Below are 27396 nucleotides of genomic sequence, written 5' to 3' on the forward strand. Positions count from 1 at the left end.
CAATAGTTTGAGCACCCTTTCAACATGTTGAACATGGTCCTTTGAAGACTTGGTGTTGACTAGTATATCATCAAAAAATACTAACACAAATTTTCTAAGGGTTTGAAAATGGAATTCATCAAACCTTGAAATGTAGAAGGTGCATTGGTAAGGCCAAAAGGCATGATCAAAAATTCATAATGACCCTCATGAGTTCTAAATGTTTCTTTCGAAATGTCTTCAGTCGTCATTCTAATTTGATGATATCCTCAAGAAATATCCAACTTGGTGAAGTAAATTTCTTCATGTAATTCATCCAATAATTCATAAATGATAAGATTGGGAAATTTATCTTTAATAGTGAGCTTGTTGAGCTTCCTATAATCCAGACACATGCGCCATGATCCATCCTTCTTGTGCACCAATACTACTAGAGCAGAGAAAGAACATTAACTAGGTTGAATTATACCAACCTCTCGCATTTCTGCAACCATACATTCAATTTCACTCTTTTAGGCATATTGATATCTGTAAGGCCTGATGTTTGAAGGAACCCTGGAATCAAGTGAATAGCATGATATAGATCATGAATAGGTGGGAGGCCTTTGGGAGTCTCAAATACCTTGCAATGACTGTCCAAGACATTTTGGAGGTCTGGAGAAAAATATAATTTCATTGTGTGACCTCTAGTGAACATAATTGTACAACTACGCCCTGCTGTTCTTTATTTAGAAGATTTGTCATGCCATTAGAGTTGATTATATTTCCTAGTTTCCCTCTGATACCCCTTAATTCAACTTCCTTTCCTTCCCAAAAATATTTCAATAAAAGTTCTTGAAAATTAAAATCTATTGTACCCAAAGATTGTATCCATTGGACTTCGAGTACAACATTAGCACCAGCCACTGGAATGGAAAACATTGGGCTATTCAATAAATATTATGACACTTTCTAGATAAATGTATGGTTCCTCCATTTGCAGCCATCACTTGACACTATAGTACTAGATATGGGAAGAAATCTGATTCCTTGGCTATCTTACAATGAATAAAATTATGGGTACTACCCGAATCAATCAACACTATTTACTTTTTCTTCTTGGTATGTCCTTTTATCTTGAGAGTTTGAGGGGTGGTAACTCATGCCAATGCATTGCAAGATATGGTTAGATTTATTTCTTCTTTCTCCGGGGTTGGTTCTTGGTGTATATCTATCTCTTTTGACATTTCTTATTCCTTTTGTTCCTCGTCTTCACAATCGATGTAAAATAATTTCTTCTCAGCACACTTATGACCTTTACTGTATTTTCTATCACAACTGTAACACAGTCCTTCTACTCTTTTTTCTTCCAATTTTTATGGTGTAAAACTTATAGGCCATGGAAGGATATGGGTAGAAACATATCCATCTTTATAGTTGTGAGTGGTAGGCTTCCTCGTTGCCATAATTTTTCTTTAAATTTTTCTTGCCAACCTGAATGCCTTCTCCATTGAATCAGGTTCCCAAAGGTGAACCTCATGTTGAATGTTATCCTTTAAAGTCCCTATGAACACATCAATCCTATTCTCCTTTGGAATATAATTTACCATTATATTCAATTTTTGGAAGTCCTAAATGTGCTCTGCCATTGAACTCTTTTGTTTGAGATTTACCGATTGGTTAAAGAAGGTTTTCTCTTTGTATCCTCATAATGTGCTATCATTTCCTTTGTAAAAATTGACCAAGTGAAAAGTGGTTTACAAGAAGAAAGTCATCGATACCATACAAACTGATTTGGTTCTAAATATAATTTTGCAATGCATACCTTTTGTGTGTGTTGCACATTATGAAGATCAAAATATTGCTTCATTTGTAGTATCCATGTTACCAGATCCTTGCCATCAAACTTTCTCATATTGATCTTTCGAATACGGTGGTTCTTCTATCCAATTTTAGAGTCTATGAAATCATGATTAACATTTCTTTTGTTCTCATCATGAGTTTCATCTAATACCTTTTCGCCATTAGGAATAATTTCTTGTAGCAGCCTTGTCAAACCTTCCTTGAAACCTTCCATGTCTACTTTTAAACCATTATTAAAATATTCCATATTAGCTTTCATGCCATCTATATTAGATTTCATGTCATTCCTCAAACCTTCCACGTCCAGTTTTAAGCTATTCTTCAATCCATCCATCTTATCTTCTGTTTGATTTTTGGTTACTCATTGTGAGAGTGAAATTTGTTGCACTTGGTCTCGTAATTTTGATATATCATGCTGCATTTCTTCTTCTTCATCATGTGTCATAGTAGAGATTTCGAGTTGTTTACTAGGTGTTTCCATGTTATTTCTTCGAGGCATCAATTAATGAGTATTATGATTCATTGTGCCCTTTCAATCACTTCAAACTATTTTTTCAAACAAAATTTATGCAAATTTTAAAACAATACACACTTTTTCTTGGCTTTGTAGGAGCTCGATATTGAGTCTATTGTATCTCTGTAATTTCGGATCTCCAAGGCATGAAATTTTGTCTTCTAGTATCCCTCCGAGTCCTCTTTCAAACCCCACAATTTTGATCAAGATTTATTTCTCCAAGAAAGAGTTATGCCCAATCTTCCAGGATGACCTAATTATATACTTGTTCAATGGAAAAAACTTGTACGAAGTGCCACGTGTCACTGTTTCACATTTCAGCCTTGGAAATGATACCCAAAAAAATACAGTACGTCCTATTTTTTTCTGCTTTTTACGAAATTTGAATTTGATGCTGAAAGAGAAAGTTATGATGATTTTCCCAAGGTCACCTGTTTGAGATAAAATTTGGGAGCCTATGAAAACCCTAACTTTTTTGGATCATATCTCCGAAAATATAGTGAGACAAGATTTCTTTGAGGTATCAAGACCCTAAAACCCAAAGCTCTGATACTAAATGTCATGCAACTAGCTCACAAAATAGAAGAAGAGATAGATCAACGACTTCAAAATTAGCCTCTTCAAGGGGGAAACCTCCTTCACATCACAAAAATAAACAATTCTTCAATGATACAAATGGAAAAACCTCCTTTCTATATATAGGAGTCAAAGGGGTCACAACATAATAAGAGTTGACATAATCATAATAATGTAAGGGCACATCCATAACAATATTAGTGGTTTCATATGGGGCAAAATAATAAAAATATGGGGACAACATGGACACAACAGTACCAATAAGGGGATACAATGACAATAACAATGAGGGAATACACTAGTATTATAGGGACCTAACAATATCTCTCCAAAATTAGTTCCAAATATAGTTCAAAGAGGTCTACAAGGTCTTTTAAAGCCTACTCCAAGAATTTTTCATTTCTGTTTCAATAAGACTTCCAAATGTTTCTTCAACTAATCTTCAAGATGTTCCAAGAAGTCTCTAAAGTCTTGTTCCAATACTTCAAGAAGATGCTCCAAATAATCTTGAAAGTGTCCCATAAAATGATGTGTTCAACTCAGCTACCAAGTTCTTTCCAAGGGGTATTCAAATATATTTCAACAAATGACTAGGAATAATTCAACAAAGTTTCTCAAAGGTAGTCTCAAATCAGCTCCATAGGTCTTAAAATTGACTTCAACATTAGCTCAACATATTATGTATTCTACTCCAAGGATGTAAAATAATTCCTCACAAATTTAGGTCATAAGTTCAAAACTTTGAGTATGATACTAACCTATCACAAGGCCAAGCTTCTTCATAGATCTGAACTTTCCTATCTTAAGGCCAAGGTCTATCCTACCTCATGTTGAAATCCAGTTAACTCGAGTTTCAATATAGAGAGGAAGGTTCAAGGCCTAGGTCTACTTATTGGCTAAATTGTGTGCTCCAAGACGTGGGGTGCTATTTCTCCAAAGAGGCTGAGTTACATGCTTTATAGTGTCCAATTTTTCCGCTCCAAGAAGGATGTAATATGTCCCAATAAACCATGTTCCATGAAAAGAAGGATAAAAACTAAAAAGAATTTCCTTTAATTTTCTTCTCAATTCATGAGATATGAACCTTATCTCTCTACCTTAGGTCCAAGATCCTTGTGTTCTCTTCCTTAGTTGAGTTGCTGGTGTTATTTATTTATACTAGTATATCCCACACTGAACTCTCATATCTATAGGAGGGCCTATTGATCTCAGTGTAAGTTGACTTGAAGAGCAAAATAAAAATTTGTTTCTCCACTTAAAAAAAATGATTTCTCCCTATTGAAGACGAGTGAGGAGGCATGTTATAACACATTGGAAAGGGATTAATGTGATATTTGAGTTTATGTAATTTTCATCTTCATAAAGTAATCCTTTGACTTCAATATCAAATTATTCTTCCAATAATCTCCCCATTTTTTGTTGATGAAAATAATCCCCTCATATTCTACTCCCTCTTCCCTTGTCATGATGTGGCTCCCCTTGTCATACTCTCCCCATTTTACGTCAACAAAAAAGGGATGCTCACCCCCGTTGACATCAACAACAAAGGGGTGTTCTAATGGGATGCAGGAGATATGAATCCATTATTTTGACTAAGATTCGAATGCTTCTCAAGGTAGGGTTTTTTGAAGATATTTGCAATTTGTTCCTTATCATTTACATACTCCATTTTGATGTTCAAAAATATAATTCTTTCTAAGGTTTTGCAAATGGGGTAGCAAGCTAAGTGGGCTTGATTGTCAGGAAATTTCCATAGTTAAGTACACTTGAGCAATATGCAATTTGGGATGGGTTCAACCTCCCAGGAAGTCCTGGTTACCGAATGAAAACCCCAAAAGTGATGATTGACGCTATGTGATTCATTTCACTAGTTTCAATCCCACTTCTTCACCCCTATGGGAATCACCCAATGCAATGAGTGCTAAGTGGACTGTTCAAAAATCATGAGAAATTTGTCAGTTACAACTACCTCTCACGAAAATGGTAATAGATGAATGACTTACTTAATGCAATTGAATCCAAAAAAATGATATCTAATATAATTCATTTCGAAAACCCCTAAGTACTTAAATACAAAAGAGTGAAGGGAGCTCTACTTGAATGATTCATGAGGCACAATAATTTATAAGTTTTTGCAAGTGGGGTGGAAATCTAAGTGGGTTTGATTGTGAGGAAAACTCCATAGTTAAGCACACTTGAGCTAGAGGCGATCTCGGATGGGTGACCTCCAAGGAAGCCCTTCTTACCGAGTGTAAGCCTCAAAAGTGATGATTGGAACTATGTGATTCATTTCACTAGTTTCAATCCCACTTCTTCATCCCTGTGAGCATCACCTGATGTGATGAGTGTTAATTGAACTATTCAAAAATCATGAGAAATTAGGTAGTTACGACTATCTCTCATGGAAATGGTAATAGATGAATGACTTTCTTTAACACAGTTGAACCCAAAAAATGTTATCTAATATAATGCACTGCAAAAACCCCTCAATAATTAAATTCCAATTCTTCTTAAATAAAATGATATTCGATTGGAATATGTTTTGTATTTGAATCCATGACTTTATTTTTTAAAAGACTGATGGAACTAGCATTGCCACACTAGTTGGTGATAGGTTGTGTTGTTTCTATATTGACATCCCTTAAGGCTACCTTCATCCATAGGATTTGTGTACATTGCTATATGATTGGCTTCAACTATGTGTAGATATATACATGATTTCTTTTCTCTAAGTCAAGACACAAGATAGTCTCCTAAGAAGATTACATTCCCATTAGTACTCCTTCGATTATCAACACATCCTATCCAATCTTCATTAGTATATGTTGTCAACGAAATATTTGTTCTTTTTGAGTAACATAGTTCAAAATTAGGAGTTCTCTTTGAGGTATCAGATTATTTTTTTTAAAGCTAGCAATTGAGATTCCTTAGGGTATGGCTTGAATCTTACAACCATCCCCACTTCCTCCATGATGTCTCGTGATGAATTTGTATAATATAAAAGATCTTCAATCATTGATATGCAAAGAGTTGCATCTAATGTAGGGGATTCATTGTCCTTACTCAACTTGCAACTTGTAATAATAAGTGCGCTTACAAAATCCCATTCTTCCATCCCAAACCACTAGAGCATCTCCTTGAGGTAATTTTTTTTTCATTATAAACATTAAAGCATTAGTTTGAGTTACTTGAAGTCCAAGAAGGAAATAAAACTCTCCAATCATTGACATTTCAAATTATTTTGACATTTCTTGTGGAAATTTTGATTGATCTCATCATTATTGTTTCTAAAAATCAAATTATCAACCTATATTAGTGTGATTAACATATTTTCTTCGTCCATATTCATGTAAAGGTTTCTTCTTGCAACTTCTTTCTCATATTCTTGTTGTTGAAGATAATGATCCTAGTCTAACATACCAAGATCTTTGAGCTTGTTTTAATTCATAATATAGTTCTTTTTTTATTTTTTATACAAATTCTTTATTTTCATACAAGTCAAACCCTTCTGGTTATTCCATGTATACTTCTTCTTTCATATCTCCATTTATAAATTATGACTTCACATCTATCTGATAGACTTTGAAGCCTTTTGAACAAGAAAATTCTAAAAAAAGTCTTATAGCCTAGAGTGTGGAAATAGGAGAAAAAGAATATTCAAAGTCAATTCCTTCAATTTGAGTGTATCCCTTTCTCACCAATCATGCATTATTTCTTATGACTTATACATTTTCATTCATTTTTTTCTTATAAACCTTCCTGATTCCTAACACACTTTTACCGTTTAGATGAGGTACTAGTTCCCATGTTCCATTCTTTTAAATTTGGTTCATATCTTCTTTGGTTGTTTTTATCCAGTGAATATCCTTACCTACTTGAGTGAAATTTTCTAGTTCTACTGTGGATAGCAAGGAAATATCATTCCTTTTTCACTTGTTTGTCATATTTCTTCGAGTTTGTATTCCTCTATCCGCATCTCCAATGATTTCGTCTTCTTAATGATGTTTTTCTACACATTTTAAGCTTGACAATGTTTGAGATGATTCCTCCTTTTCATTTTTTGGCTCCTTCTCTTCTTTCTCAACAAATAGCTCTAGATCTATAAGGATAGGGTCTTCAACATTAGTTTGAAATACATTTTCAAGAAGATACTCATCTATCTTTATATTGATGCATTGATGTGATCATGTCTTGAAGCCAAAGTTGAAATGTCACATCTATCTCCATCTGCTAATATTTATAAGTAGTATGTTGGAAAGTGCTAAACCGTGGTGCTGGGAATGACTCAATCTTTGGTGACGCAAACTCTCATTTTTCCAGCGGCTTCCAAGCAATCATAACACAATAATTGTTGTTGTTGGAAACTGTAACTAGTTTCAACCGTCAAAATTTTCATTGTACTCATGCAAATATGTATATCTTATGTAAAAGCAAAAAGAAGAAACAAAATATATAATAAGGGAACGCAATAGGAAAAATAAATTTCATAGACAATTATTATGGTTAAGGAGAAATTGAATTAATAGTTTCCCTACGGCATTCTCCAACATGGTATTAGAGCTAAGGTGAACAAGACAAGGTAGTTGGAATGACACAAGGAATGATTTGTTTGTCTAGAATAATTACTTGTAGAAAGGCACAAGGAAAGAAAAAAATACCCATTGGTCTATAATGAGGGTTACTATATCAAGAAGACGTCATCATCAAGCTCTTTCTAAAAGAAGGTAGACCAAGGTCTTATTGAATCTTAAGTGCATCATCTTAAAGAAGAAGGAGCATCAAGAAATATTGGTATTAATCAATCACTCTTTGAAGATGTTCGAAGACACCATTGTTGAAGGAATCCTAGAAATTATCTTCTAGGACATGATTGAAGTCTCCTTGGAGGTCTTGAAAAAATCAATATAGTAGGATACATCATCAAAATGGAAAGGACTCTTTGTTAGAATGTAAGTTTTATATTGTCTTCTATATCTCAATCTATAAATAACATAACTTCATTTTGCAAGGAAAGAAACAAGTTCATTGGATCAACAAATGTCCTAGCATTAATGAAGAGGATTGAATTGTCATTCACACAATATGAAGTTATGGAATATGTCCTTCATGAATTTGTTGAACCAAGAAAGGAAAATACTATAGAGTTAGTGAAATACAAGAAAGGAGAAATATGGGAACAAAGGACTATTTTTAAATCTATTAAGGGTCATCTTGTTCCCTTTATTGTTGATTTGAAGATATCCAAGGCTATGCATGAGAAGTTGGTGAAGCTATACTCTATAACTACATAAGGTCAAAATATTTCCTTGAGGAACCAACTATATAGAATAAATAAATCAAAGGATGAAGACATGGCCTCCTATTTGGTGAAGAGCTCACAAATAAGAGATCAATTTAAAGGGTGTTGGGTAATTTAATTCACTACTAAATTACTTATATTTATATGTCAATTCGAGTTTGTGAGGTTGTGAAGTACAATACACCATATGTGCTAGGAGATTAGCTTTCAATATTTATGCATATATAAAATGAATTGGAAACTTCAAAAAGGAAATTAGATTCTTTAATATAAACTATGAAAGCACTAAATTTTTGGAAAGGAAATTAATGTTAAACTAGAAAAAAAACATAAAGATTAATGATCTAAGAAAACATGAGATTTTATCCTATGAAAACATGGAGATTTTGTTCTAAAACTTACAAACTCTAATCTATGGAATCATGACATTTTAATTTAAGAAAGCATAAACATTTAATCTATGGAAAGAATGCGATTTTAATATATGATAAGCATAAACAATTAATCTATGTAAAACAAACCATTCATGACAATATGAAAGAAATGGAAAACATCTATACTATTCTCATAGATGTCTAGGGGGGCTCCTGAGGACTACAAGGTGTTGAATACTCAGATCAAGAGAAGAGATTTAAATCACCAATTTCATTAAGAGATGTACCATATTAAAAAAATTACATTAATGAAAAAAATTGAGTTCTTCTCCTTGAAAAGGAAACAAAAATCACAAATTAAGATCATCCTTGACATATTTGATCTCTCCTCTCATTAAAGAGACTGCAATTTATAGAATTTTTAGACAATTAACAAACTTCGAACTTTCTTGCTTGAGTTTTGTTCATGAGATCAAATGAAATAAAATTTAGTGGATTTTTAGATCAATGATTAGCGCAGATATGATAAAAAATTATCTATATGAAGTGAATTTTCTAAAGAATAGCTTGTTCAGGCCTTTTTGTTAAATGTGCATTAAATGAAAAATTGAAAAATCGTATATCCATGTAATCTACAAATAAGGCTCCAAAGAACTTTGAAAATCTCTCAAATGGTAAGGAATTTGAGAAAATTGCTCAATAAAGACCTAATTGGACCCATTTTGAACAAAATCCATGTCTTCATTTTCCGATATTTTCTTTCATTTTCTCGTAAAACATGTTTGAAGTTAACTTGTTGACACGTGCGAGTTGACTAGAATTTCACCAATAGAAATCCATATTGGAGCTTCTAGAAACTAAGTTCAAGTGTCGAGGTTCCTTCTAGAGTGGTGCTACTACCTCAACGATGGAGATAGCTATAGAAACTTGAACTTGCTAAACAATCATTAGTAAAACCATGAAAACTTCTTCTTAATTCATTAAAAATAATGTAAATAATAATAATAAACCATTTATACATGTACGCAGGAATTTTGTGTATTTATGAAGAAATATGGTTAAAAATGATGACAATTGGTGAATGGAATGATATGAAAATGGATGGTTTCATCAACAAAATTATGATAAGTTGGAGGCCCAACAATCTGGCACACTAGATATTTTGCATGTCCTCATGCAAACAAAGCATTGCAAAGTTTCATAATCCAACTAGTTTGTTGTGTTCCTTTATTCTATCATTTCAACTAAATCCTTGACCGAAGCTCCAAGAGAGCAATATTGACCCTCTATCTCAGTAATATGCACTTTTCTCTCTCTCTTTTTGAATATTACTGATTTGGTAGCATAACTCTTTGTTTCTACACTTTCTTGTTGTGGCATTAGGGTAAGAAAGAAGAGTTACCCATCCTCATTTGAAAGTAAAAGAACTTGAAGTCTTCACATATGAGGCTGCTCATGGATGCTATAGAGGTAGTAGTGATACCTGTTGATTTGTTATCTTCTTAATAAAAACAACCCTTCATTATTTGTTATATACATATTGTGTGAAAGGAAAGAATGCCCACATAGTAGCATATCCAAGCACTTGTCACTATTTCAAGACTTTGAAAATATAACTCTTTCAATACCTTAGAAACAACTTACAAGTTTCTTGTCACTACTTAATTGTGCTCAAATTGTTCAAGCCTTGGTAGAATACCGTATTGTGAAGAACACATCAACACTTTTACTCCATCTATAAAATCTGCTTTCCATCCTTGTGAATTTCATCTCATGAATATGGCTAGAAAGGATCATAGATTGCAGCCCATAATGATTATCTTCTTATCATCCATGCATAGAATTCAATCCTATTTCAACAATGTTATCCAATAGTTTCTTCAAGAACTCACAAACTAATGAATGAAGAAGCCTTGACTAGATGAGTTGAACATAACATAACATAAGAGTTGTTGGTGAAGGTTATATAGCTTATCAAAGCCTAAAATATGCTTCCAAGTGATTCCAACAGTGTGTGAACAAAGCCTTGTTACAACTTCTTCTTGTTGTGTTTTTGTACTCATCATTTCTTGAATTCCATTAAAAATTTGAAGATGAAAATTTTGACAGATAATTTAAGTGCTCCATGTACCTTTTGATCATGTGCTACGAACATGTACCATGAAGTCAAGTTTTCCTATTTGTAAAATAATTTTTTTCTCAAGAACATCATGTTGATGGACCATTAAAGAAGGCATGAATTAACAAGAAGAGAAAGTTTAAACAAGAGAGTGGTGAAAGCATAAATAACATCATTATGACCATGGAAAATAATGAGATGATTGCATGGGTGGTAGGACTTTGTTGATAAAGAATCAATCAGAGCTTGTGGGTTTGGTTGTTAAAGGGTATGACAAAACATAATGGGAGATAAATTGGAACCACATGTTTACAATAGCCTTTCATCAAAATTTCTAGAATTTTTAACAAATTAAAAAGTTTAAGGCTATTTTTACCTCAAGTGTACCTTTTGGAATTGGAGAAGAGAACACGATCTGATGGCTGATTTGGTGCTGAATTGGCTTAGGTACTGTGCTCCATGATGCGTTGAGCACCACTTTGACCTTGGTCCATAAAATGTATCTTTTTTCATTTAGAAAGTTTGTTTTTCCAATTTATCTCAAATGGTAAATCAGATTCTACAGAAATTTTCTAAGATTTTTAACATTACTATTATGCATTTTCCAACAAAATTTCTCAGGCAATGGGTTCATGGATCTCGAGAAAATTGAGAAATGGTTGTAGGTGAAAGTGACCAACTTCTAGAAACATACACACTGAAATTTCATGATATTTTGTGTATTCATTTATCCTACCTCAATGCATTTACCATAAAAATTTCAAGACCAAGGAATGCACGATTTGCAAGATATGGTCAAATCAATTTCTACCTTGTTTCACCCTTTACATTGCCCAATGTTGCAAATAAAACATGTGCCACAAACTCATTTTAAGGCCAAATTGAGTGATTAAAAAAGGAAACAATGTATTTTTACCTTTTTTTACTGCTACATGCCTTCATAATCCACTTTTGATGATGAAAAGGAGCTGATGTGCAAAAATACCAAATTTAGTCCTAATTTGTGCATATTGATAAAAATTTAAAATTTTCCTTAAAAACCCATTGAAAAGTCCCAGAAAATTGCAAGTTTTTGGAATTTTGTCAATGTCTTACTCAATTTACCATATTCTGAGAAAACCCAAAATCTCAAAAAAAATTATTTCTGCTCCAACCCCTTGCAATATTTGTGCTAAAAATGCCTCTGGAAAAAGCTGATACAACAAAAAATAGGTTGTTACAACAATAGCTGCAGAACTACAACTTTCCGTAGTTGTTCCAGAAAATGTTAATTTTCGTAGAAATTTTTTTCCTCCAAGTTTGAATTGCTGATTTGGATTGTGTACTGCATGCTAAAGCAGAAACCATGAAACATAATGCATATTGACTGAAATAGACCTAATTTTATTATTTTTCTTGAAAATGAAATGAATGAAATGACGTTGTAATGGTGCCATCATGTTGTTGTTGAATGACACAAAGATGAACATGCTTCTACAAGAAACTAATAAAATATACTACTGCAAGTTGCTGTTGATCCCATAAAACCATATAGTCTTAATCAAAACCAAAATTCATGGTACAATTCTTACCATGCGAATGAATGTGCCGAAGTTTAGAATGGAAAGAAATCATTGGATTATTGATCAATGATGAAAATCGTTAACCAATGTGAGACAACTCACCAATAATGAGTGTTAAGGTACCTGAGTGCATCTTGACTGGGCCAAATGAAAGTGTTGAAGTCGAGTCACCTACAACATTTGAAAATCAAGAGACATTTTTGTATTCCCATTGTTGTCAACGAGGTGGCTTACCATCATGGAAAATTTTAGGGGCTAATATTTGCAGGTGGGCTAATTTTCCATGATTTTTCCATAAAGACATTCACTGATTTACATTTTTTATAAAAATGATTCGCCCAAATTTTACAGTATAAAATTATTTTACCTTAAAAGTCACCAACATTATATAGAGAGTACAAAATCATTATAAATTTGAATAATTTTATAAATACAACAATAAACCTTTTATAGTTTGCATATTAGGGACTAGTGATATTCGCCAATGTTTTTAATTCAAGATAATTTTCCATCCTTAAAATTTTCCTTGCTTGCCATTGATGTATGAAAGTTCCAATGCAATCCAAATAATCTCTTATTTGATCCCAGATAAGGTGTTCAAGTTGATGGGACAAGATCTATTGGAAGGTGGACCTTAAGGAATCCCACATTAGCAAGCTCGAGCATAGAACCAAAAATTATTTTAAGAACCATAATAAAAGATTGAAACCATCATAAAATTACAGAAGTTATTATGAACTTTTCTTACTAGTTTCTTGGTGTTCAAGAAAAGATGAGGTCCAATTGCACCAACAAGTTGGTTTTCACAATAGAACTTATTTTTCTCTTTACTTTTTATATTTTATTTTTATATGTCCTACTCTACTCAAAAAATAAATCTCGTTTAAGTATATGAATACTTCAATGGAACCATGTGTGTAACAAGGTGATAGATAAACTCATACACAGGTTTGAAATATACTCTTTGATATGTACGAGTATTTGAGAGAACAACTACCTTGACTAAGATGATGTTAGAATATAGTAGAGAATGGAGTACTGGGGATCCAATAACTGTCTTGAACCAAGACTCATTGTAATCTTGTCTTCCTTGGCTTCCTACTACCATGTCATGGATGTCTTCAAAGATGTGATCTCCATTCATAGAATCTAGTTATAGGCATGCATGATACTTTTCAATCTCAAGCTCCAACAACAACTATTTATCGACATGCATCCATGATTCTTGGAACTTATCTGAAACTTCTTCTTCTAGTTGTTGTTCTTCAATGGCAGCAAGAGAATCATTTTTCAATACCTCAATATTGTAAGTGGATTAAGGTTTTTTATTGTTGGGGATTCGAAATGGTTGTGCAAGTAGTGGGGTCGGAATGGATCTTTGGGGTGTTTCTATGGGTGGTAATGAGAAATGTTGGATTGAGGTCAATTGATGGTGAAACTAGTGTTGTGGTAAAGGTGAATGGTATGGATAAAATTGATATTAGTATTGAGTATAGTGAGGAAAATATTGGGGAAATGGTGGATTTAATCTATAAGGCTCTTGCCAACCCTGTTTCCAAGATTGGTTTTGAGGTTGGGATTGAGATGGCCAAGGCTTCCAAAGCAAGGGTGTTTGCCAATTACTTTGAGATTGTTGTGGATAAACCTGAAATTGAGAATTAATATCTTGCATCATACTAGGTTAATAGGTTTCCATGGTCTTCTTGGATCTACATAACAAGATTGTTCCAGTGTTTGATTTACTCCTTGGTAAACTGCATTTAAACCTGGTAATGATGGGTAATATTTAGTATTATGTGATCTTGCACATATTTCACAAATTTTAATGTTATCAAGTGGACATTCATGAAAAGAATGTTTCTTTCTACATTTAGGGAAAAATATAAATGAAGCAAAAATCTCAACTTTTTGCTTTTTTTCCATTCTTTGCATATCAATTTGTTCATTTAAATTACCAAGAATGTCTAGAAAATTGTTAACTTCAGTTTGACTTAGCAATCCTGATGTCAATTTACTTACTCTTCCCATAAATGGATCTTGAGGGGATCTTAAATACTTTGCTTTTCCTCTTGATATGTTCTTGCACAATTACAAATCTCTTCAAATGACAATTCAGAGATATCTTCTTTTCCCACCAGGTTAAGAATATCAATCCATTAATCTCTTATAGCATTTAGTAGGACAATTTTTAACGTCTTTGATCCTAAATTATGAAATTTAGATATTTTGATATTATAAGTAAACCTCTCCACTAAATATTCTAGGCATTCATCCTCTTTTTGTTTCATCTTAAAGACTTCATTTCTAAGGTCCTGGTGTATGCATTAATATTTATATTTTTCCAAAAATACTCTTTTCATATCATCCCATGTCCTTACAAAATTTTCCTAAAGTCATGAACCATTTAATAGCTTTATCCTTCAATGTTTCCAGAAACAAATTCAATTTTTGAATGTATAACGAGTAGTCATAAAATCTACAAATTATTTCAAATTCAAAAAGAAAGGTTTCCAAGTCTTTTGTTCTCATACCTTTCAAGTTAGGAAATATGGATGGAGGGATGTTCTTCATATGAAAATTGACATTAGTTTCTTTGATGGGAAATCCAAAAGGATCTTCCTCATTGTCATCATCTCCATCCATTTCTTCAACCTATTTTTTTTCACCTCCTCCTCTACCTGAAAAAATAAGAATCATGATGTGGAAGATGATGTGTCTCTTATTGCACCAAATGATATAGTGGGGGTGGTAGGCGATTGAAGCTTTTTTTTTAAGGAATCTACTTCTAGGATGTACTAAAATGAAATTAGTATTATGCAACTAAATGAATGAAACTAAGAATGAGATACAATTGAAAGCTAACACCTATGTAAACTTCCCTTGCAATGACACCAAAATATTGGGTAACTTAATTCACTGTTAAATTACTTGCATTTATATGTAAATCCAGGTACGTGAGCTTGCGAAGTACACTACACCATATGTGCTAGGAGATTAGTTTTCAATATTTGTGCATAAATAAAATGAATTGAAAACTTCAAAAAAGAAATTAGATTCTTTAATACAAACTATGAAAGTACTAGGTTTCTGGAAAGGAAATTAATGTTAAACTAGAAAAAAAAAAAGTTTATTGATATAAGAAAACATGATATTTTATCCTATGAAACCATGGATATTTTAGTCTAGAACTTACAAACTTTAATATATCGAATCATGAACATTTTAATTTATGAAAGCATAAACATTTAATCTATGGAAAACATGAGTTTTTAATTTATGATAAACATAAACAATTAATCTATATAAAATAAACCATTCATGAGAATATCAAAGAAATGGAAAGAATATATACTATTCTTGCACATCTCTTGGAGGACCTCTTGAGGAACGCAAGGTGTTGAAAGCTCAAATCAAGAGAAAATATTTAAATCACCAAATTCTTTCAGAGTTGCACCATATTAAAAAAATTACATTCATTGAAAAAACGATAGAGTTCTCCTTCAATAAGTAGCAAAATATACAAATTAAGATCATCTTTCACATCTCTGATCTCTCCTCTCATCAAACAAACTATAGTTATATAATTTTGAGACAATTAACAAACTCAGAATTTTCTTGCTTGATTTTTGGTCATGAGATCAAATAAAATAAAATTTCATGGTTTTTTGGATCAAAGAGCAAACCAGATCTGATCAAACTTCTCTTTGTGCCATGAATGTTCTAAAGAAAGTCTCGTTCATACCCTTTTTATTAACTGTGCATTAAACGAAAAAATAAAAAATTGTAGATCCATGTAATCTGCAAAATAAGTCTCCAAAGAACAACAAAACACTCTCAAATGGTAACTAATTAGAGAAAACAGCTCATAAACAACATAACTGATCCTGTTCTAAATAAAACCCATGTTTTCATTTTCTGAAATGTTCTTTCATTTTCTCAGAAAACGTGTTTGAAGTTTACTGGTCAAAACTACTACGTTTTTCCCTTGATCTTTTGGGGGAAGTCCACACGTGCGAGCTGGGTGGAATTTGACCAATAGAAATCCATATTGGAGCTTCTAGAAAACAATTCCAAGTGTTGAATTTCCTTCTAGAGTGGTGCTATTACCTCAACCTTGAAGATAGCTATGGAAACTTAACGAGACTACAACAACTTGAACTTGCTAAACTGTGATTAGTAAAACCATGCAAAATTCATCTTAATTCATTAAAAATAATGTAAATAATAATAATAATAATAAACCATGTAAACATGTATATAGGAATTTTGTGCATTTATGAATAAATATGGTGAAAAATGATGACAATGGGTGAGTGGAATGATACAAAAATGGATGGTTTCATCTACAAAATTATGACAAATTCGAGGCCCAACATTGGGCTTGGGGAAATAATTCCCAACCAGAATTTATATTCCCTTCTTCTTAATGATTATTTAAGGAAAATTCCTTTATTAACTCGTGAATCAAATTTTCCTAGTGAATCATGATTAATCTTCATAAAGCATTTTCCTCGAAATATTCTAAAGTGTTTCACCGAGGTAGGCCTTCCTTTCCATAGTTCATATGGAGTTTTATAATTTTTCTACCGAAAGTTGATATTTTTTTTATGATATAGACTACTGCCCCAACTGCCTCACTCCAAAATTTTCCTTATAAATCAACCTCCAAGAAAATTTTTCTTATAGTCTCTTGTATAGATCTATTTTGTCTTTCTAATACTCTATTTTGTTATATAGTTCTAACAACAGAAAGTTCCCATTTGATTCCATATTTTTCATTGGATTCTTCTCAAGTATTTTTACCACCTCTATTTGTTCTTAAGCATTTTATCTTCAACTCACTTTCATTTTAAATTGGCACTTTGAAAGTTTTAAAGCAACCTAGTGCTTCTCACTTATATTGAATTAAAAATACCCACGTCATTCTAGTATAATAATCTATAAATAAAATAAGGTGCCTTTATCCATGTAGAAATGGAGTTTTGGTTGGACCACACATATCTGCATGAACAATTTCCAGAGTCTTTGATGTTGAACATTTCTTTGATTTGAAGTTTATCCTAGTTTTTTTTTCATGTTGGCATGGTGCACAATTAACATTTGTTGACTTTGAAATTTTGGATATATCTATTATTTCTTGATTTCTACTAATCTTCACCATGTTATCAGAGCTTAGGTGTTCCAAACTCCTATGCCACAACAATTTTTCATTTATTAACTCATGCAACATCTCTCATCTTGAATTTCACAAAGAATGTATACATTAGCTATTGTTCTTACTCCTCTTCCTACCAATTTTATTGAAGACGATCTCCTTGTCACACAATAATTGGAATGGAAGATGAGATCATTTCCTTGATCACATATTGGATGAAACTTTGAATATTATTCTTTATTTCTTCAACATATAGTGAATTTTGAGCTTTTCCCTTGCCATTGATGAGGCTCACTATGCCATTACTAACACTTTTAGAAAATCCATTGTCTATGAAGGTCACATTTCCATCCTTTTCATCTCTTATTGAGATGAACCTTTTTTGGTCACCTATCATGTTCCTAGAACATCCACTATATAGAAAACATTATTTTTCCTTTTCATAAGCAGATAAAGCTAGACTCCAACTCTCAGAGGTAGATTCTTCAATTTTCTTTCTTCAATCAATTTTTTTTTTGTTTTTCTCTAGAGCATAGTTTTGTGTTATATGGCCTATATTATTGCGTTTGTAACATTCTAGAATATACTTTGAAAGAGGAGAAAAGGATTTATGAGTCTTGATTTTTCCTTGCCTCTTTTATTCAAAAATATTATTTTATGATTAACCCCATATGCCTTGCAATGTTTTGCCTTATGACCAAATTTCTTACAAAAGAAACTATGACCAAGGAAAATACTTTGATACCTATTACGATAAAATTACCTTCGTGATATATTCCTTTTAGGAAGGGGCTGATTCTCATTCCTTGGATTAACTTTGTTTCTTGCAAGGTTAAAACTATAAGATCCTTTAAGGACATAAACGAAAATTCTAGGCCTGTCTTCACAATCAACATTGGTTTCTTCCTTCGAATTTGAAGATTCACTTGTATAACCAATTTTATATTTGTCATGTAGTGGAATTTGAGTGTTGAGGATGACATACAAGGTATGGGAAATCTTGAAATTATTGTTGGCTTTTTCTAGCACTCCTTTTATATATGCAACTTCAACTTCTAATTTTTAGTAGATTTCTTCCTTTTCTTTAAACTTATTGCTCAACACATTTTATATTCTTCTAGATTCTTCATTATTGGTTTTTAGAGGGTTTCTTTATTGAGAAAACTTATATTTCTCCTAAGTCTCTCATTTTCATCTATGGAACTAATCAATAGTTCCACCACATTTCCTCCTACATCTTTTGGACTTTCTTATTTTGGACTATTTGTTCCATTTGTCAAGGCCACAAACAATACTTCACTGCTTCCACGATATTCTTATTCTTCATTTGAGATAGCATTGTCTTGTTTGGAGAAGAAATTATTTTTGTTTGAGCCTTTTGTCTTGAAGTCTCTTCTCTTGGGTTCATCTTCATCATCACTACTATGTTTAAAAGGGAACTTTGATACATGATGTCATATTTTACCACATCTAAAGAAAATGAGAGGTAACTTACCTTTGAGTTTTGATCCTTTCTTCAACTTCTTAATAAATTGTGCCATTTCAGTATCATAATCATTACTGTTACAATCACAGTTATTTCCCTTTCTTGATGCCTTGGATTCCTTGAATGCAACTTCCTTATGAGTTGAATTTCCTAACCTCATCTCATATGTTGTGAGAATTCCATGAAGTTCATCCATTGATAGATAGTCCAAATATATTAGTTCTTCTATGGCACAAAACTAGGTATAAATAATGATCTTGAATACATTTCAAGACCTTTTGGACAATCATGTTTCCTTGACATATTCACCTAGAACTTTGAGACAGTTGACTACCTCATCTACTGAGAGAAAATAAACAGCAATATATTCTACATCACTCATCTTGAGACTTCCAAACTAACTTCGATGGGTTTTTAGGATTTTAATTTTTGACCTTTTCATCTCCTTCATAAATATGAATGAGATTTTCCAACATCTTTAGTTATTTTAATACCCATAACTTTGGTGAATTTTGAATCCGACAAACCACTGGCTACAGAATTCAAGGCCTTTTCATTTGCCACATAAGCCTTCTTCCCATTCAAATCTTTTGGAAGAGGAGATGGGATATTTTATCCATCTATGAAATATTTCCAAACTTTGACCCTAAGAAACATTAAGAAATACTCCATTTTCATATTCTAGAAGGAAAAAAAATGTTCCATCGAATTGGGGGACCTTACCATCTTTACTTTCCATTGTGATTCAAGAATCCTTCTTCTAAGTGTTAGGTTGATCATAAAGAAGCTAGTTCTAACACGAATTGTTGGAGATATTGAGATGGGGGTGAATTAGTATTTCTTTCAATTGTTATATGATTCCAATTAAGGTTTTTGTCATAAGTTAAACTAGAGGACAATAAATAGAATTGAAAAACAATTTTTATTAATGAAGATAATGATGACTTCAATCTTGTTCTGCAAAACATTATGCTCCAACTTATGTGAAAAAATGTGTTACTGCTTGAAGGCTCTAACCTTGAATAAATCCAAGCAGAAAATTGGTCAAAATGAGGACTCCAATCCCCTTAGGCTCTAACCTTTCCAAATAGACTTCAAAATCAACTTATGCAAGTTCTCTCCAAAATCAGTTCCGAATACACTTCAAAGAGGTCTAAAAGGTCTTATAAAACCTTCTCCAAGAATTTTTAAAGTGTATTTCAGCAATAAATCCAAAGGAAGCTTCAATTTATATTCAATATTTTCTAAGAAGTCTCTAAGTCTTGTTCCAATAACTCAAGAAGATGCTCCAAAGAATCTTAAAATTTTGCTACAAAATGATATCTTCAAGTTAGCTTCCAAGTTTTGTCCAAGGGCCATTCAAATATAATTCAAAAAATGTTTAGGAATTCTCAAACAAAGCTTCTAAAAAGTAGTCTCATCTTAGCTCCATAGAAGTAAAATTAACTTTGAACTCAACTCAACATAGTATCGATTATTCTCTAAAGATGTGAAATAATTGCTCACAAACTGAGGGCAAAATGCCAAAACTTTAAGACTGCTATAGATCTATCAAAAGAATCAGCTTCTTCATGGGTTTCAAGTTACCTACCTCAAGCAAGGTATATCCTACCTCTGTTCCAATATTTAGTTTAGCCAGGTCTAAATATAGAGAGTCGGGTTTAGGGTTGGGGTCTACTTATTTGTTGAATTATGTGCTCCACAAGGTTGAGTTATCTTGTTCCAAGGATATAAAGCTTTATGGTATATATTATCTAAGTATTATACTCCAAGAAGGTTGTAATGTGTCTCAATAAACCTTGATCCAAAAAAAAAAAGATGAAAACCACAAGCAATTTCCCTTAATCTTCTTCTTGGTTAATGTGATATGAAACTTATCTCTCTACCTTAGGTCTGAGCTCCTTGTCTTGTATTCCTTCACTGAGTTGGTGATAAAATGGAGGGTAAATGTTATTTATTTATACTAGTCAAGGCCACAATGAATCATCATGTCTATAGGAGGGCCAACTTGAAGAGGGGAAGAAAATTGGTTTCTCCACTTAAAAAAATCGATTTCTCTTTATTGGAGAGGAGTGAGCAGACATGCTATAGCTCATTAGAAAGGGCTTAATGTTCTCTTTGAGTCTATTTCATTATCATATTAATTAATTTTTCCTTTGACATCAAGAAAAAATTATTATTCTAACCTTCTTTTCCATAAAAATGTATAGGTCTTTAAGTATAATATTATTAATTTTTCCTTTTCAAGAATTTGAGTTACAATATTCAATTTTTTTTTCTCTATTAAAAGGTTTAATTAGAAGATGGGATCACATATGCTTAGAGGGAGTCATGTATTAAGTTTATTATCCAAATAAACTATATATATATATATATATATCTATATATATATATATATATATATATATATATATATATGTATGTATGTATGTATGTATGTATGTATGTATGTATGTATGTATGTATGTATGTATGTATATATATATATATATATATATATATATATATATATATATATATATATATATATATATATGTTGGGTTTTTGAGTTTATTTAAAGAAAAGAAATGATAATTTTCTTGATAACTTATTGTTTGACTATTTAGTTAACTTAAACATTGTCAATTTGTGTGTAAAATTGGATGTTACTCAAGGTATGGTAATATTATGATCATATTACATTGGAATTGCAAGCATTGTATGCTAAAACAAATCTAGTGCATGGTGTGTTTTTGACTAGGAAAAACACCAACATTGAAAAATATAACAAATATAGCATTTGCTAGAGTTTCCCCTAGCATAAATACATCCATTATATTGTAAGACAAATCTAGTGCATGGTGCATTTTTTCTAGCACAAACACCAAGATTGCAAAGTATAACAAATATAGTGTATGCTAGAGTTTCCTCTAGCATAAAACATCCATTACATTCTAGAACAAATCTAACATGCATTAGATTTGTTTCTAACCTAGAAAAATACATCGTAAGGCAAAAGAAATATTGTATAAGACAATAGATAGAAGAAAAAACATTAGATGGTAAAGAAAATTTAACATGTGCTAGATTTATTTCTAGTACAAAGAAACGCATTTGTTAGGACATCATAATGTCCCTTTTTGACCATACATTTTGTTATGATGTCATCCTTTTTCAACTTATATTTAAAGTCCTTTTTACTGTTTTAACCCAATTATTCCAAAGGTACACAATATTTCTTCTCATCACTATACGTTTAATTATTTTACATATAATTATGCTATCTTCAATGTTGATCACTGAATTGATAGTTGTTGAACAGTTAAAGAATGATGTGCAGTCCACGTTGCCAAAATTTCCTGGAGATTGCAAGATTACTTCTACAGTTGCTGAAACAGTAGGAATGATGCGCAAATCTCGTGACTGAACAGTGGTGATTTGCGGTCTAGATTTGACAACAACAGAAGAAGATCACCGAAGGAGCTGCTACATTGGATGTAACGATCATGATCTAAAGACAGTATTATTGTAACAACATTTTGTTGATGGGAAAATTTACTTCCCTATTTTTGTATAAAGGGTTAAAATAGGACTTACAATGTAATCTATTGTAATAGATGTCTCCTCTTTAAAAAGAGGAGACATCTACATTAGAAGGGGATGAACATACTGCGGGGAAGGGCTTAGATGAAGGAACAGAACTGGAAACCTTTTTTCTATAACATGGCATATTGATAGATGAATAAAATCTTGTTTTGAACATTTCTTTCTAGTTCTCGTCTCTTGGGGAATCTTGTGAGAAAGACAGTGGCCCACCTTCATCACAAGATTCACCCACTATATTTCCGTAGTGTGTTAAGTGTGTCTTTTATCCATGCCTTGTTAACAGTACTGTTTCTGAATATTGTTTTCACATCATTGCTGAAACTCTATTTGCTTTCCAATTGATTGTTGCACTATTTAGTTTATCCACAGTTCATTCATGAGTGTTTCATTGGTAATTGAGTTTATAGAGTGAGTTGGTAGTGTAGTGAACAGAAACAGGTACTGAGGATTCCCATTCTAGGAATAGGGTCATGTTCTCTGTTATAGCATAGCTAGTGCTTTCCTTTGCAAGTTGATTCTTTTTCATTAGATTACTTCTTTAATGAAATTAAGCCTTCTTTGGTAGCTGCTTGTAATAGATTGTTTTTGCTGTAACTCAGAGTGGAGCTTCAGTTTGCTTAAGTAAGGTGTGATCAGTTCTTACTACAACTTTCATTACTTTTAAGATTGAGTGCATATAGTACGTAGTTGCCTTTGAAATAAACAGACTTCCCTGGGTTGACAATTTATGTAGCACTTGGTTGTTTGAATTAATAAGCAATTAAAAAAACTAACATTTTGGCATTGTTGCCGAAGAAGGAAATCATAGATTTTAAAAGAACTGATGATTTTCTTTTAGATATGTAGAATGCACGAGAGGATGCAAGAAAACTAATCCTACAGGTGGCAAGGGCAAAGGAAGAGGAGGAAGAAAAACTTCTATTGATGAGATTATTTCAAAAGCTAAGACTTCTTAGAGGCTAAGCTCTCGGAGGCCACAGACTCAACACTCTCTCCAAACAGACTAAGAAACAGAGGAAGTAGTGGGACCTGAAAGGGTTGAAGAGATAGTAGAGCATATTGAGGAACCTGTGGAGGACATTGAAGAACCAATAGAAGATATTGAAGTTGAGGAACCAGTTCAGGACATTGAGAGTCCAACAGAAAGTGTTGAAGACTGGGTAAGTGAAACAGGGGAACAACCAATGGATGGAAAGAATCAAGGAATCTTTGGTGGAGGACGTGGAGGAGGAGAAGGAAGAGGCGAGAACTCTCTCTCCACCTTGGAATTCCCTATTGGGGAACTTCCCAAAGGAGAAACTCCTATGAAGAACATCCAACTCTCAGCCTTACCCAACTTCAATGGTTTATCCTCTAAAGACCCTGATGAGTTTCTTTTCGAGTTTGATATATTGTGTAGAAGTTATGATTATGTTACAAATGCTCAAAAATTGAAGTTATTTCTAGTAACATTAAAAGGAAATGCACTAAGATGGTTTATAAGCTTAGGAGGTCATGTGATCACAACATGGGATTAGATGAAGGAGAAGTTTCTGGCCAAATACCAAGACTATTGCTAGACGAGAGAGAAAAGGGAGGAACTATTCAAGATGGTTCAGAAGGAGGATGAAAATCTAGAGGACTTTGTGGAAAGACTCTAATATAATCTGTAGAGATCCAATCACCCCAATGTAAGTAAATATATTATTAAGACAATATTATTGAAAGGGGTAAGGGATGGCTGTTTAGATATGTTAAATATGCTTGGTAAAGGGAATATATCTAAAGAATTGTATGATGAAATTGTCAACCTCTGTAAGAAATATTCAAGAGGGGTTGCAAATAGATCAAAAATCAGGGACAATACATATTCAAGAGTCCAAAAATCAACCAGTGGGGAGCAACGAGAGCTGAAATAGGTAATCTACTTGAAGAATTTAAAACTGAAACGTTAAGCTCTTTTGCTTCACAGATTGATACCTTGCAGGTTAAGAGAAAACAGGCAGAGGCAGAAGCTGCTTTGGCTGTCTTCTGTCCTAAATGTAAAGAAAAACATCCACTAAGGGAATGCCCATTGGACAAGGTACCAATTTGCACCATTTGTGAGAAGGACCATGAAACTCAACAATGCCCTTCTTTACCAGGGATAAAATCAGTGTTGCAACCAACTGAGGAGGAAGCTGAAGCAGTTTATTTCTTGACACATAGGAGGGAATGGCAACCACAAGGACAAGGTACGAACTCTAGTATGGCATTTAATCGTTCGAATAATTATTCTTTTTTTAATAAAGCAAACTACCCACCCTTCAACCAAATGAAATACCCACCCTTAATCAAATTAATTTCCCACCGATGCAGCAAACAAACCCTCCCTTTGTAGACCCTACAATGTGGACTTCTTGGCCTCCACAACAATCTTATTTTAATCAATGGAACCCACACTGGAGAGCTCAAAAAATTATGTTCCAAAACCAATTTCCTTAGTTTCAGCAACAACTCTCTCTCTCTTGTCAGGTGCTCCACCTAATAAGTAGACAATGAGAGCCCATCTGCCTCTACTACTGAACCCTAACCATAATAATAATAAAGCTGTGCAAGTAATCGATATTCAGAATCTACCTACATCTCCTGTGTAGTGCAATGATATTCATTTACGATCCGAAAGAGTAGTTGAGCCAACTATTGATGATATTACCTCTTATGACTCTGAAAAAGAAGTGATAGAAAAGAATAATTTACCTAATAAGGGTGCTGAAACAGTTAAACCACCCTCTAATAAAGTGCTAAAACGGTAGAGCCACCATTCCCTGAGCATCTAACTCTTACTAAGATACCTGAGCCGCCTGCTTTTAATCTTCTAGGGGAATTGCAGAATCTTTATGTTAAAATTCCACCTTTACAAGCACTCAGGGATGTACCGATTTATGCCAAAACCATCAGAGACATTTGCATCAAGAAACCTGGTAGGAAAGCTAAAGACCCCCTTATAGTTCATGTGATGGGTGATCTAGCTGCTTTAGTGTCGATAAAAACTCCTCCTGTAAAATATGGTGATCTAGGCCATCCTACAGTCACATTACAGGTTGGAAAAACTATTGTTTCGTGAGTTCTAGTAGACTTAGGTGCTGCTATAAATATTATGACCCTTGAAACTGCATAATTGTTACAGCTGAAAAATGTAATCAAAGAGACACCAAACATCGTGGAATTAGCTGACCATTCCACAATCAAACCAGAGGGGGTTATTGAAGACCTGATCATTTCAGTTGAATCCTGTAATTACCCAGTTGACTTTGTCATATTATAGACTAAAAAAAAGTTGGGGGGACATCCTCTGATTTTGGGAAGACCCTAGCTGGCTACAACAGATGCCTTTATCAGCTGTAGATCAAGATCAATGAAAATTTCTTATGGATGTGAAACCAAGCAGCTTACTCTTTACCCTCATGCTACACCTATGATTAACAATGATGATTTTGTATGGTTAGACTATGAGGATAATGACACTCAACCCATTTTGACCATTGGACAAGCCTTAACTCTTAAATACACCATGGAAGATGAAGTAATAAGTAATTCTCTTTCTGAACCTTCATCAGTCACTTCTGAAACATATAATCAGTTAACTGTAATTTTGGAACTTGAAACTCAGGAAAAGCTTAAATATGAAAATTTACCTCAAACATCAACTACTATCTCCTCTAAAAGCATAACAGTAGAAATCAAACCTGGAAAAACATTGAACATAAACCCCAATTTATCAGATGCTGAAACACAATAGCTAATGAAGTTACTTCATGAAAACAAGGAAGCATTTGCATCGGACTACATAAATATGAAGGGGATCTCTCCTGAATTGTGTACTCATCATATCTATATTAAGGAGGGGTGCTGACCAGTCTGTCAACCCCAGCGGCGAATGAATCCCAATTTGATCGAAATTGCTAAGGAAGAACTTCAAAAATTGCGTAATGCAGGGTATATATACCCCATATCTGATAGTGAATGGGTTTCTCCATTGGTGAAAGTACCTAAGAAAAATGGGAAATGGAGAGTATGTGTAGATTATAGAGCTTTAAACAAAGCCACTCAAAAAGATCATTTCCCCTTGCCATTCATTGATGAGGTGCTGGAGAGTTGCCAGGAAAGATATTCTTTTCCTTTTTAGATGGTTTTAGTGGGTATAACCAAATCAAAATTGCACCCCAAGACCAAGACAAAACCACTTTTACTAGTCCTTAGGGAACTTTTGCCTACAGAGTCCTCCCCTTTGGACTATGTAATGCTCAAGAAACATTTCAAAGAGTAGCCATAGGAATCTTTTCTGATATGCTTAATGACTTATGGAGATATTTATGGATGACTTTACTCCTTATGGTGTGACTTTTGAAGATGCATTACAAAACCTTGAGAAAGTACTTAGACGATGTATACAAGCTCATCTTTCCTTGAGTACTGAAAAATGTCATATGATGATGAACGAAGGAATTGTACTGGGACACTTCACTTCATTCCTAGGGATTCAAGTAGATCCATCCAAAGTACAGATAATTCAGACTCTTCCTATCCCTAAAACACAAACTGATGTAAGAAGATTTTTAGGACATGCTGAATATTACAGAAGATTTATCAAATATTTTTGTAAAATAGCTTCTCCTTTGTTTGTGTTACTTATGAAAAATGTTGAATTTAAGTGGACTGATGCCTGTCAGAAAGCATTTGATGAACTTAAGCATCAGTTGTCTACAACTCCTATTCTAAGGGGACCTGATTGGGCAATTCCCTTTCATATATCCTCTGATGCTTCAGATACTGCAATTGTAGCTGTCTTGGGAAAAGAAGAAAATAATCTTCCTTATGCTATCTTTTTCATTAGTAAGAATATGACCCCTACTAAGCTTAATTACACAGTCACCAAAAAGGAA

The sequence above is a fragment of the Pinus tabuliformis genome, chromosome 7, assembly GCF_031772625.1.
Source record: "Pinus tabuliformis cultivar Carrire ecotype Pingquan chromosome 7, CPIR1, whole genome shotgun sequence".
Classification (NCBI taxonomy): Eukaryota; Viridiplantae; Streptophyta; class Pinopsida; order Pinales; family Pinaceae; genus Pinus; species Pinus tabuliformis.